Consider the following 14548-nt stretch of genomic DNA (forward strand, 5'->3'; position numbering starts at 1 on the left):
GAGAGAAAAATTAAAAAGGTGACAGGATTATATGTCCTGTCTCCCCTTAGCAGACAGCAAATTGTTGTCTATATAAGACAAGTGGTACTGGTTGTGTGGCCAGCTCTCATGCTTGGGACTTTTGCAGATTTTTGTCTGTAAGTTAAAAGATTAAAGTCTTAAATAAACCAAAGAACAGCAGAGGACCCCAGTGTATTAGCTAATATTAATGGAAAGATAACATAAGTCTTTCTACCCCTTGAGTACCAGAAATTTCACAGTTTAAAGTACAATTTTCTCATACCTTTCATTAACTTTAGTGATAACTGCAGAGTCTTAAAACTTCCTGTTTTAGAGACTTGAGTTAGAAGCTTTCTGTAGTACTGAAAATATCACATCATATTAGCAAATTTGCAGATGACACCAAGTTGGGGGGGCATGTTGATCTGCTGGAAGTTAGGAGGGCTCTTCAGAGGGACCTGGACAAGCTGGAGAGGTGGTCTGATTCCAATAGGATGAGGTTCAACAAGGCCAAGTGCTGGGTCCTGCACTTTGGCCACAACAACCCCCTGCAGTGCTACAGGCTGGGGACAGAGTGGCTGGAGAGCAGCCAGGCAAAAAAGGGACCTGGGAGTTTGGATTGACAAGAAGCTGAGCATGAGCCAGCAGTGTGCCCAGGTGGCCAAGAAGGCCAATGGCATCCTGGCCTGTATCAGGAACAGTGTGGCCAGCAGGACTAGGGAAGAGATTCTTCCCCTGTACTCAGCACTGGTGAGACCTCACCTGGAGTACTGTGTCCAGTTCAGGAAGGACATTGAGGTGCTGGAGCAGGTCCAGAGAAGAGATACTAAATTCTTGCTGGGTTCAGAAAAGCACTCTTATTGGGAGTATTTCAGGATTATAAAAGCATCAGACACTGTAGACACTCAATGAGTTTTGTAGTGACCACAAGGGAAGTTGGGAGCCACGGGGACAAATTAGGTGCTCCCATCTTTCTTTTCCCTGAAATTATGAGACAAGGAGTAAGATTTTCCCCTTTGTGGAATGAGTAAGTATCTGTTCTGAAAATCTTGGTGAAGACCTTGCTTCTCCTTGCCATAATCTTTGGCCCACTGAGAAGGATAAGCAGTATTACAAAAAAAAATTAATTCAGAATCATTCCTTTTTCCTCCCACTGTAGCTTGAAAGACTAGTCATATTGCAGGCTTTTTTATTGAATCTTAAGGCATTTAAAGAAAGATGCAGGTGTCACTCTTTAAAAGGAATATTGGGCTGTGAAGAGCATGCAACTATAATGTACATACACAGATGTTTACCCAAGTGTTTGTATTTGATATTTGTGTAGGATATGACCTGGTTGGTTCCTGTCTAGTCCTGAGTAAAAGCTATTGAATGAATATCCAATACAACAAAAATAACAAAACAACAAAGTCAAAGCAAACCAAACCAAACTAAACTAAACTAAATCAAATCAAACTGAACTAAATGAAAGCAACAAAAAAGTGCTCTACAATTTAAGCAGTCACTGAAAATATTGGGTAAAACCTGATAATGGAGCTTTTTCTTTCATACACTGTTTTCTCTTACTGCGGTGAAGAAATACTACATGTAAGCATTCAACACAGACTCATTTTTTCAATTAAGTAAGAACTAGCATGTCAGCTTGGCATGTTCAGTGAATGGTTCAGCAAGGGGAAAGGAAATCTAGAAATATGGAATTTTCCAATTCTTAATAGGACAACTGTTTGACAGGACTTGAACCCATAAACTGGGTATAGTTATAGTCTCCTATTCCTTCCAGCACAGCCTTGTGCTAAGGGCTTGGGCTGTAACTGGCTTTAGAGCAGACACTGGAGAGGTGCTTGAAGCATCCCACCAAGGCAGTGCCACACAGCCAGGATTAACATGCTATCAGCAATGATATAACTTTGGGACACATTACCCTTAAATGAAAAGGAGTGCTCCTCCTACTGTTGGCAACAGAGGACCTGAACAATCACAATTTTAATTTGAATACAAAGAGACAAATTTCCAATCTGTCTTTTCTGACCCCGAGACCCTCCCTATTCCAGGTTCGCTTTCATGCATCTGCCATAGGTCAGATGAATACAGAAGTCTCTACCTTTCTGTAACCTAACTGCTCACACAATTTAATTTGTGGATTTGTACTGGCAGAATAAGAGGTCAGCTCCTGAAAACCCAGCCTTAATGTGTCCTGTTGACAGCTTCTCAGATATTGCTTATCTGCTACCCATATCACAGTGCCTGTATTCTCTCCTCGTAACAGTAACAAACCTCCCTTCATTCTCCAACCTGTCATCTTTTCACCCTGTGAATTTCCAATAACATCCTCAAAAAACAGCAGAGGCTGAATGAAAGAGCTGAGAAAATACTGCAACCAGTGCTATGCTCCTGCATAATCCTCTAAACTATGGCATATATTAATACAAATCTATATTAAGACTAAAGCCCTGGAACAAAACAGCACAGGTTTTCCCTTGTCTATTTGTTTGGGTTTCTCTTTTTCACTCCATGTATGTTAATATAAAAGACTGTAAGCAGCAGTACACGTCCAGTGCATTACTCTCAGCTAATGCATGCCTATGAGGCATTCCAGCTGCTCCTTCAACATGAGCCTTTTTGTAATGCATGTGAACCTTGTTTGAGCTGGCATGATATAGTATCTGGGAGAGCAATTTAATGCAATCTCTCATCTATTTCACTGATTGCAACCATTTAGTGCAATCTTAAAGAAAGGTGATTAGAACTCTCTGGTTCTTAATGTTTAATTTATTTACATTCATGTCAGCTAGAGAGCCGTTTCATTCATCTCCTAAATGATAGCATAAAATCATTGAAAAATGATGTGCAATAAACATTATTATTATACTGCTGTCCTCACTAGCAGATAACAACTGCTGTCATTTGTAACACTGATTGACCTATATGGCACAGGTCCTTAAATTCTAGCCATAAGAAAACACATAACATGCATAACCATTCTGTATTGATGCCTGGCCCAATAACAGGTTTTTAGCTAAAATAAAATTCAAGCACAATTGGCATTTCTGTACAAGTAGGTTGAAGCACAGCCACTCTTTGAAAGAAAAAGACACAACATGTAAATGTCATATTAGCTGAAAAGAAAGGGTGAATTTTTGGAACCATGACTGCATCCTAATTGGCACTTCTGGTGTTGTTGCCTGGTGCAGAGGCATTCGTATTAGGCTGAACAAATGCCACATTTGCATTTCCGGTAAGTGATAACATTTTTCTCATTTCTCATGCATCTCTTGTTTAAAAAAGCATACCTGGGAAGTTATCTAAATTAGCCTGCCAAGACAACTGACTATCTCATTCTCATTGGCAAAATTGTGAATTTTCTATAATAATAGCCTTGATTGAAGGTAAAGAACGCTGTCAACAACATTTGGGTGTTTAAAATAAGAGCAACATCAAAAGTTAAAATGACTGCAAAGGATATCTTCTAAGAAAGCAGCAAACAACAGTCTGTGCCAACAAACAGTAAGTATTTAACTAAGTTTCCAGTAAATGAATGCATTCATGAGTATTAAATGTTTTTTAAATAACCTAATACAGATTTTTTTGATTGCAGTGTTATAAAATGCTCTTTCTTCTATTTGGCAAAAACCAATATTTCTCTTATTATTGCTTCTTTCAAAGGTAATGTACTATTATGAAAGAAGGTATACATTTTTCTTGATGGAATCAAGGTACTGAATAATTGAAAGATACTCTCCGTTCCAGCTGTGCAATGTGGCTTCTAAGTTTCCAGTAAAAGAAAATTGGAAGTAAAAAATAAGTTACTCCTATTTAATGCATGGATACATGTAATAAACAAACAAACAAATAAATTAAGTATCACGCTTTAACTACACTCTCCCCCAAACACAACACTGAGGACCTATTAAGTTCCTCTAACAAGGAACCTGGCATCAAAATGCAGCTGTCATGCAGGAAGAGACTACACCAAGTGGGCATTTTCCACTTACACAAACTAAAAAACTTGTTACTTTCCTTTTCAAATTTACAACATTGAAAGAGACAGACATACAGATGGATGGATTGATGGATGGACTGTTCTCTCCACATTATACCACATTGCCACCTGAATTGCTAGCCAAATTCCAGCCTTTCACACGTGAGCAAACCCTGGATGGTCAGTGAGGTTGCCCAGGCATCGCTGGGCAACTGATATTACTTGGGAAAACTGATATTACTTGGGATATTGCTTGCCAACTGATATTACTTGGGGAAACTGAGCCTAACTCTGACTTTAGGCTTTACTTTCACAGCTGAAAAGCAAAGGAAGAACCCATTTTGTTTGATGGAGGCTGAAAATACTGCACACAAAATTAGTCAACTGTCCAGAATCTGTACTTTAAGTCCTTTATCAGAGAACAAGCTAATGCTAGTATAATATGGATACCTGGGAATTCATAAAGAACTAACTAAATGAGGGTTAGTAAGTAGTTCCCACCACTATTTTTAACTGTTGCTATCTTTAATTATTTTATCTTCATGTTTGATGATATTACTTCTGTATATACCTACACACATACACACATTTTTATGGCAGAAGGGGGTAAGGGAAGAGTTCAGAGAAAAATGTGATGAGCTTGCAGATCAAGAAGGTGGTGACATGGGAGCACAACCATAGGGATCTCAGCACCAGTTTCAGATCTGTGGAGTGATGGCTTTTTGGGGGTATAGACTCTGTGAGAGCCTAAATGGCCACTGCCATGCAGGAGGGGGAATGAACTTATGAAGTTCTACACTCTGCTCTTCCATAATCAAAATCCTATACTCCTGCTATAAGTGCCATTTCCATGACATAACTCTTGAACCATCAGCATCTGCCAATGGAAACACAGCTACTTATACAACTGTAAGAAAACAACTCAAAACTACAAGCAACTTACTCCAGGCAACGGAGTTTCAGTCCAGATTCAATGTTGCATAAACAGTATCGACTTTTCCTTATAACTTTTGCGGTTTCTCTTACCAAAGTTGATGGCTTCCTCTTGAAATGATGGGTCTTCTCTCCTCTAGGAAGCCCTTCTTGGAGTTACTAGAGTCAGAGATTTGGAACAAAGGCAGTTCAGGGCATGGTGCAGCCACTTCTCTTTGCACAGAGCTGAAAAAGAACAAAACAAGAAGTGTTCCTCTGATGTCTTCCTAGCATACCTAACTGATCTATGCTAGCCTGAGGTGCCTGAGGGTATCAGCTCTGGGGGTATCATAGAGTTTTAGGTCTCTCAGTGTGTTGTTTTGGACCTGGTTCCCCACCAAGTCCCTGAATCCCCAACGAAAGCTCCCTCCTCCCCCTGCCCCTTCTTTGGCAAAAGAGCGAGAGGAAAAAAACTATATGTAAAAAACAAAAAAAGAAATAGCAGAACTATAGCAAAATATATATATTTACATATATCACAGTTATATATAGTTACAATACTATGTACATATAAAAAAGAACCCCGAACACCCCATCCTTCCCCAAAGGAAAGGGAGGGGGAAAAGGAAAAAAAACCCAGCAAAACTGATATACTCAAATATATACCGCTAATAGAGAGCTAACAAACAAAAAGAACCTTAATACTTCCCTTGAGAAAACAGGACCACACCATGCTACTGGACCGCCTCCTGGATCGGCAGGAACAACAGGCCCTGCAGATCCTCAACTCCCAGATGAGCGAGACCAGCCACAGGGACCTGCCTTTCTCGAGTCCACTGGAAGAGAAGAGGGGAGAACCTCCCCTCTCTTTCCTATTTATACTCTTACTTACATAAAAAATAGGAGGGAATACCGAGAGAGAGGCACTTCCTTGGTTTCGATCTGGTCATCAAGGAAGGCCTAAAAACCAAGTCATTACACTCAGGATTCTTTAAAACCAGTAAAACTTGCTCAAAATGCCCAGGCCTACAACGACTTGCTTTGTTAAGAACAGTAGAACCACTCCGTCACTGCACAAGGAGCATTTTCTTTCTATTGAAAGTAAAGGTTCACCTGTTTAAAGTGAATTTTGAACTGTCATTGTCTTGGTGTGAGATTTAGAGTCCTTTTCACACTTTCTTCCATTTTGCCAGCAGAAAGGAGAGAGAACAGCCACTCCAGCTGTGCTATCTCTCCAGCATGGTGTACACATGGTCATCAAGAACAGCTTTCAACAGCTGGATAGCAGGCCTAACCTGGAGAAATGAAATCAGGAGTAGATAATGTTTGGTATGCAAAAAAATTAATTTCCCTTGTTTCCAATGACCATTGCTGCCTTCATCCAGCTAGACTAAAACAGCCTGATGGCTCCAGCTGTGCTTGTTCCTACATCACGCTTAAACAGCGCAATAGAGTGGATTCAAAAGCACTGGGACCAGCACTGCGCAGATCAGCAAGACTTTCCATTAATGCTGTGTGATTGCTACTACCCTGAGTAGTAACTACCCTGATTGCTACAATTGTGAAGGGGGCTTACTGATAAAAGTAGGTTTTGGTGCCAGGTTAATAGGTTCAAAGTATGTACCAGAGGTGGAGGAGCAGTGGAGGCAGCTATTAGGCAAGCAAGTTGCTCTGAACTGGTAAACTCCAAACCAGGTAACATGCAAGCGTACCAGCCAAGCGGGGAACCCCTTTGCCTCTATTCTCCCACAAATGGCATTCATCCCTTTAGCTGCTATTCCACCCTTCCTGACTATTTAGGCTATGGGCACATGAACGTACTGACTTTTGCAAGCTATCTTGATTTTAAAAAGCTGTAAATGACAACACACCTCTTAAAAGAATTGCAGGCTTACATGGAGAGCAGCAAAAACACCAGCGGATGAGTCAGGGCAAATCATGTCACACTTCCAATCACTTACTTACACAGAGTAATTTGCTTCAGGTTTATGACTTCAGTGTCAGCTCCTTGCTCAGGGGTATCCAGTCTTACAAAGTCTGAGCTAGTCACACAGCAAGATTTAATGCCGATAACTCTACCTCCAAAATCCTTGTTATGTGTGTGCTGTGGATAGCAAAGGATGGAGCAGAGAAAAGGCAGCAGCTACTCTCTTAAGCTCCTTTTGAAGCTTCTAGTATTTCATGGCTATCCGAGTGCCAATTAGGACTCTGATTTAAAGTTTCAGCAGTCCCCAAGGACAATAGCAGTCACAGCAGAAAAGTAAATACTTGAGTTTTCCTTTGCCTTACACTGATCAAGAGAACACTGACACCAATACATTTTCCTATTTCTCTGTGACTATTGCTAGCAACCCAAAATAACTTCTAGAGAGAATTAGGCAGAATGGTGAATTGGGCCCGGTGCATATCATTCTTAGGAAACAAATGAACTTATTATATTGTGCCAAACAGGACAAAGGTGCAAGAGTCAACCTACATGGATAATTCCCTTTATCCTGTACAATAATTCCTCTTACACTGTACACATAAGCGGAGCAGTCCCTCTTCTTACTGAATTGGCACATTTATTCTCCCTGGGTTTTTATAAATTATTGAAAAAACAGGTAAATTATGGGCCTGGAAATGTACATGGTTCTGTTTTGTACGAAGCGTTGTGACCTTTTTCTGTTCTCCAATAACTAAAAAGTGTCTTGCTTTTAAAAGTTCAAATTTGTCATGTTGTTAATCCCGGATGATGACAAGCACATATCATATATTTGAAAGATAATGGTTGGAAAATAAGAATGATATTAACATTCAAATTGATTAACCTTTGCAGGGATGTCATATTATACTGGCAGAAGATAGGCTGGATATCAACAATACTATTTAAGCTGTCTGATTGAAGCTCTCTGATTCATCACCCCTACAAACATCCATTTCCTCCCTCTGGTTCAGGGGTAAAGCTGACCTCCTCATGGCACCTCCTACCTCCTCCACTGTTTCTTTAACATGCTTTAAGACATGACACACCTTCAAGCCACCACTATCCAAGCAATGGTGCCAAGGATGGAAGATCAGGGTAGTAGAAAACTTTTGATAATCTGTCTAGGTACTTAACAGTTTTCACTCCTGGTCGGCATTCACTGGAGCATCCTGCGGGTACGGTCCCACCTCAGGTGTCGGGGCTCAGTCCAGTGACCTTCCTAATGCACCTTTGCACCTTTGCTGTGGTGTCAACCACCACGGAGCACAACTGGCAGGTGATACAACTGATGACTGCTTCCCATGGAAGATCCAAATTCAGCTTTTTGAATAGCCATTTTGTATTTTAGTGTAAAGTTAGAAAACTCAGCTTCAAGGCAACTGTGTCAGTCTGACTTCTCTAGTAAGCGAAGGAAGGACTAACCTGCTTGAAGCTATTCCCCAAACAGGCACAGACTCCAGCTGGAAGGAGCAAAGCTTTCCTTATGCAGAACTAGAGGGTCAAAATTATTAAAATTGCTAGTGAAGATATTTTTAAAGCCTCTAATATTTCCAAAATTCATCACGAAAATAATAACAGTATTGTCATATCTACCATTCAGTCTGGGTATCAGAATTAAGGTTGTTATGGGCTTTTTTTTTTTTTAAGAAAAAGCTCTTTATTTGCTTCTTTTAGAGACAATTCCATCTCCTTTCTTTTTAAATCAGTGACCAAGAGTGTAAAATGAAGAATGAGAAACTTGAGGTGCTTGAGAAAGGCAATGAAAGCAGCTACACATAGTAGCTTTTCCTCATTTCCTATTCTGAGTCCATGTATAAGATGGGGCTCACACAGCAGCATGCAACAGCATGTGAAACAAAGGAGCAAATGGCAACAATGAACACACCTTGGAAAGAGAAATAGGGAATGGGAGCTGCCCTGCAAAAAAAGTGAAAACTGTACCAATTTTATTGGTTTTGTATGTCCTGAGAAGGGGACAATCCAGTGTAGTTAGGTAGGCAATGATAGGATACATCATTTCAAATTCGAAAACAATCAACTTCACGTAGTCTTCACATAAAAAGACAATCTCTACTTACTTAAATCCAAAAATGTTTTGCATCTAGGCTTCTGCTACTTACATTAACCTCGAAAAGTAGAAAAATTATACCATTCTTTTTGTCACCTAGAAAATAGCATTCAAGGCAGTAAAGCCCTGGCTAATGCCTATACCAAAAATTAAAAAAAAAAAAAAAAAAAAAGGAAGTAATATGCAGGAGAATCCTGGCTAAACTTAAAGGATATTTTGCTTCTTCTCCAACCTAAAAGGCAATTGCTTTCTCAGGCCATAAATTGTGAGAATGGGAGCAACTGGAATCCGAAAGTGCTTTTACAATTGCTACTTACTGTTTGTGGAGCTGGTACATTTTCAAAGGTATCACCATTACATGTCAAACTCTGACTAAAAAGATGAAATGTAAGAGTTTTATTTATAAGTAGTACTAAAAATCTCTAGCTACTTTTTATTGCACATTAAAGCTAGATTAGAATTTAGAAGTTCTATTGCTAAAGCTGCTGTTATTAGCCAGCCAGAAATATTAAAAGAATGTTAACCAAACCATATATAAGGCACTAAAAGTGAGTAGAGTTCAGATCGTGTTTCTATTGAAATGAGTAAACACTTTGCCCCTGAATTCTAGAGATATAGTTGAATGTGGGAACTATGTAGGCAGCAACTCATCCAGTACAGGTCATCTTTCTTTTGTATATGTTCACTGCCAATGTCCACCCCATCATTCTTGAATTTCAGCCCTCTAATGGGTTCCAACAACTAATCAAAAAGGTTAGAGGATGAAGAGTACTTTATTTCCTCACTGTGCTAAAACCAGGGTGAGAAACAGAAAGCCTAAGAAACACCATTCCCAATCCACAGCCTTATCAGAAGACCACAGAATCATAGAATATGCTTAGTTGGAAGGGACCCATCAGGATCATCAAGTTCAACTCCTGGCCCTGTACAGGACATCACAAGAATCACACCATGCACCTGACAACCTCATGGCACCTGTCCAAACACTTCTTGAACTCAGACAGGTTTGGTGCAGTGACTACTTCCCCGAGGAGCCTGTTCCAGTGTCCAACCACCCTCTGGGTGAAAAACTTTTTCCTGATATCTTATCCAAAGCCTCCCCTAACTCAGCTTCATGCCATTTCCTTGAGCCCTGTCACTGGTCACTGGAGAGTGAAGAGATCTTTATTCTCCTCTCTTATTCTACTTTTGGGGTAGCAGACAACAAAGATCAGCTCCTGAACTATAACTAGCACTACACTCCAGCTGCTAAACATACTACCTTGGTTTCCTTTGATAATTCTTCGGGTACTTCCATATTGTTAATTCTTCTCAAATTGTAACAGTAGTAACTGTCTCCTGTGGTATTAGTATACCAGTGTATTTGCAACTCTTTAATAATTTAGACACCATCTGACAGACTATCTTCTGAAAGACCATCTTCTGTGAAGGTCATCAATGGTGCTTTCATTTAATGAAGTTGCAGTAGATTTACCCTTGGGCTACTCTTTGTTTTCTTGTACCTTCCTCTTTGTCCTTAATTCTCACTCTATTTTTCACCCCTGCTCACTTCCCAGTGATCACATGTAATGTCCCCTTATAAATATAAGAATACCCCTAGATTCCAGTGCAGTGCCCTTTTATCTGATAGCAACTTAAAGGGGCTAAGGGCTGATAGGCATTTAAACAAACTGCACAATGCTGCACCTAGACATCCTGTGACCTGGTGGTCTCTGGTCCCTAAAGAAAGGGAGAATAAAAAAAAAACAAACATATTTACATCAATGCCTCCAAATCCCCTTCAGTCTTTCATTGGGCAGTGAAAATAAAATGGCTGCTGTTCCAAAGCAAGTGGTGGAAGTTACCACACTCTTCATATTCATCAATATCATCATGAACTGAAACTTTCTTATTGCAGTTATTTCTCTTCCTCCTCTTCCTGTTCTTCTTCCTCCTTCCTATTCTCCTTCCTTTTCTTTCCTATGTTTTGAACATTCTCTGAGCCAGGGTATCGTATCTCTTTTCCCTTCCTCTACCAAGATTGCAAAGCCCCATCCAAACCTAGCTGAAACATAATCAGGCCACACCGAGGCCACCGTTTATGTGCTGCTGAAATAACTACGAGCCATTTGGTAATGAAAGTATCTTTCTACACTGTGTGTTGTATAATAAACAGCTCTAAACAGTATAAAACTGCGGTCCATGATGTACTCCTCACATCTCACACTGTTGTAACATTCAGTGTGCAAACAGGTCTAATTGGGTCTATCTCTTCCACCTGATTGCAACTTTGTTACTGAACACCATCCGGTATTGCTGTGAACTGCAGGACTTCAGTAGCTTGGCACTAGCGGCAAGGCTGGGCAGAAACTACTTGCTACTCCCTTCCTGCTCCCTTTGTGCCCAGCATCAGCACACAAACAGCTGGCAATGCATACAGATAGTTGTCAATGCATACAAATAGCTGGCTTCTAGTACAAAATCATCCACTGTTCTTCTGAAAGTATCATTGAAAGCAAAAGTACTGTGAGTGAATTCCTGCCTTCTATGCATTATGTACGAATTCAGGATATTGTTACTATTCCCCTGCACATGGTTTGTTACAGGAAAATGTAGTGAGAAAGGGGTGTGTAAGTCCTCCCTTTCATATCTATAAGGCAACAGATTTTACTGCAGCTTTCTGACCCAGTGAAAGAGGCAGTCACAGCACGTTCCCTGCCATGAAGAACAAGCCTAGTGCTCGCCAGAATGACAGTATCTGTGCAATTCCCAAGGCACAAGAATTTATCATCCTCCTTTGTCACTACTGAGCTGGAAGAAGTTTTCAGTGGATGGGAAACATCCAGTTTTTGTTTTCAGTGGATGGGAAACAAAACCTCGTTTCTTAGACCTGTGTTAATACAGCATATTAAAATCTCTCCTAAATTGGCAGAACTTCTTTGGTTGTATATCAGCAAGGTTGTAAAAATATTTTTAACTTCTCTGACAAACTTCTTTCTGGAATGAAAGTTACATAGAAGTTATTTTATAATCTGTAGTGACTTTCTGGATATTTTTTATTTATGTAGTTACATATATATGAAACTACGGATATTTCTATGCAGCAACAAATACAGCTCACAAATTTCTAACTAATGAGACTGTGTTACTATATGTATACTCTGAATTGCCTGGTGGTACTACCACAGAGCTGTATGTTTTATCATGCAAGTTGAAAACTAAATTGTTTTGTTCCATTGTTAACTGCAATACACAGAAGAAACTCCTTAAACTCCCAATTACAGCTGCCAAACTTTTGCACATTCCTGAGTCAATTCAACAAAAAAAAAAAAATGGATTTTGGAAACCACTGTAATCTGAAGCAACTGGAAGATATGTGAAACTGATGCAAAGACGGGGGAAGAAAGACAAATGCACCAGGATACATATAACAAAAACACATCTTCCTTGAAGTTTACTGCTTATGTGCCTACTGAGGAAAAGGGATGCAGCAGCTGAGACGAATGATACAATGTAAATCTGAAATCAGTTATGCTTGCTATGCCATGTAACACCAAGGTTTCAAACCTCCATTAATGGCCCCCGCACATCAGTTTTGATGCTAACTGTTCAAAAGCAATGGAATCACTAGTGTCCCAAATGTCAAAACACAGTCAAAATTACAAATGACAATTGCAAGGCTGTCTTAAGAAATTAAAACAAAAGGCTAAGGAGCTTAGCAAAGTAGTCAGACCATATAACCAAAAAGCCTTTCCCCAGTCAAAAGAGAAAGAGACTCTAGTCTCTGTATCAGTGAAAGAGAAGGCATCACCTTTTGCAACAGCTACCCAAAACCAATACAAAATGAGACCAGTATAAAGAATTTAAGTGCAGTATTTGCAGTTATCATATTTTCCTACATTCCATTATGGAGGGCAAGTTCTTTTTTCAGATGGCTGAATATATGAAGGAAACATTTTAAAGAAAGTATGGACGTATCCTCTCCAAGCACTCTAAAACCACACAAAAATGCATGACTTTCAAGAGTCATAAACTCATCTTAAACATCTGAGTTGAAGACTTATTCTTGGAGAAGTCGATGGCAGATTTGAAGATTTGATTTCAACAGAGTATGGATTCCACTTTGTCAGATTTTCTAAAAAAGGTTCAAGTTGATTTTATCTGCAGGTAAGGTTTCTAAGCCTACAAGGTGCATTCAAATTACGTTTTCATTTTTTCCCTGTAGAAGAGTTAAAAAAAAAATTACTTAGATTTTGGAAGAACTGAGATTTTAAATTGAAAAATTAAAGAGACACAGATCTAGAACTTCAAAATATGCCCTATTTGAGACACAAAATGAGGCAACACCTGTGCAGTTCAGGGTGTTAAAGTCCACCTAGCTACTAAACTTTAGCAGGAAAGAAGGGACCAGCATTTCCACCTCTGCTGAAACTTAGGCTGGGTTTTGTTTGTTTTTTCTTTGGTTTTTTTGTTGTTTGTTTGTTTTAATAATGGGTTCTAAAATAAGCTGGTAAAGTAAAAAGCTTTAGTTTAATTTTAAGAAAACTAATTTTGGGGTATGGTATAGGAGTCTTGCTCTGTACATGCTATGCTCCAGGGTCTGGAGTCTTAAAAATAATCAGCAACACAATCTAGTATCCATCTTATTGAGACAGATTTTCCATGGGGATGGATTCTCTTCTACCCAGGCAGGTAATTTTTTGCCAGCAACTATTCTGATCAAAAGTTGTGCAATGCTAAAAATAACAACACAACCTATTACATTTAAAAATGATAGGTAACATTTCGTATAGAGTTGTCAAATTTAGAGAACAGAGGAGGGCATCAAGGCTCTAATATTTTTGTTAGGAATATAAATTCTGTTCAGAAATACACAAGTTTAAGTCATTACAACCTACCAAAATGGAGGCTTTGTTAGCTATTAAGAACCAACCAAACAGCCTGTCTTCAAAAAATGCTGGAAAGGCAATGCAAACATTAACAAAAACAAAACACAAAACAAAGTAAGAAACAAACAAACCAAAACCACCCACCCAAACAAACAAACAAACCAAAAAAAAAAAAAAAAAAGGAAGAAAAGAAGAAGGGAAATATTTTAATCAGTCCACCCAAAACATTATTTGACTTAGCAATTTAGAATGGCTTACAGGACTACATGAGGGTAAACAAGTCTGCTAAAACATGCTCACATTGGCTGTGAGATGTGCTAGTAACTTGTAACCATGCTGAATTGCTTCTCTTATCTATTTCTCAATTTCTGCTTTTCTATCTCTCAATAAATCTGATTAAATTGTGCTTGCTTAGTGAAGGGCAAAGGAAAGAGGAGATGGAACTGGCTAGGATTGAGAAGCAAGGAAATGAAAAAGGCAAGAAATAGAAGTTAGGTTATTTTATTTTAAACCTTCTGTACCCTATGAGACTTAACACCATGCAACTGAAAACAAAAAGGGTTTTGGAAAAGCTCAGAACAAATACTGTAAAACAAAGGAAAAAATCAGCTTCAGATAAAATATTTTTCTAAGCATCTTGCCCACATTATATTGTATTAACATAAGCAGAGGCAGGGGTTGATTTTTAAATTACCTGTTAGACTCCTGTCTAATCAGCTGTATAACTAGCTTAAAAACTTGGAAGTTTTTCTTTG

Source organism: Corapipo altera, unplaced genomic scaffold (genome assembly GCF_003945725.1).
Source record: "Corapipo altera isolate COAL_440 unplaced genomic scaffold, ASM394572v1 1, whole genome shotgun sequence".
Lineage (NCBI taxonomy): Eukaryota > Metazoa > Chordata > Aves > Passeriformes > Pipridae > Corapipo > Corapipo altera.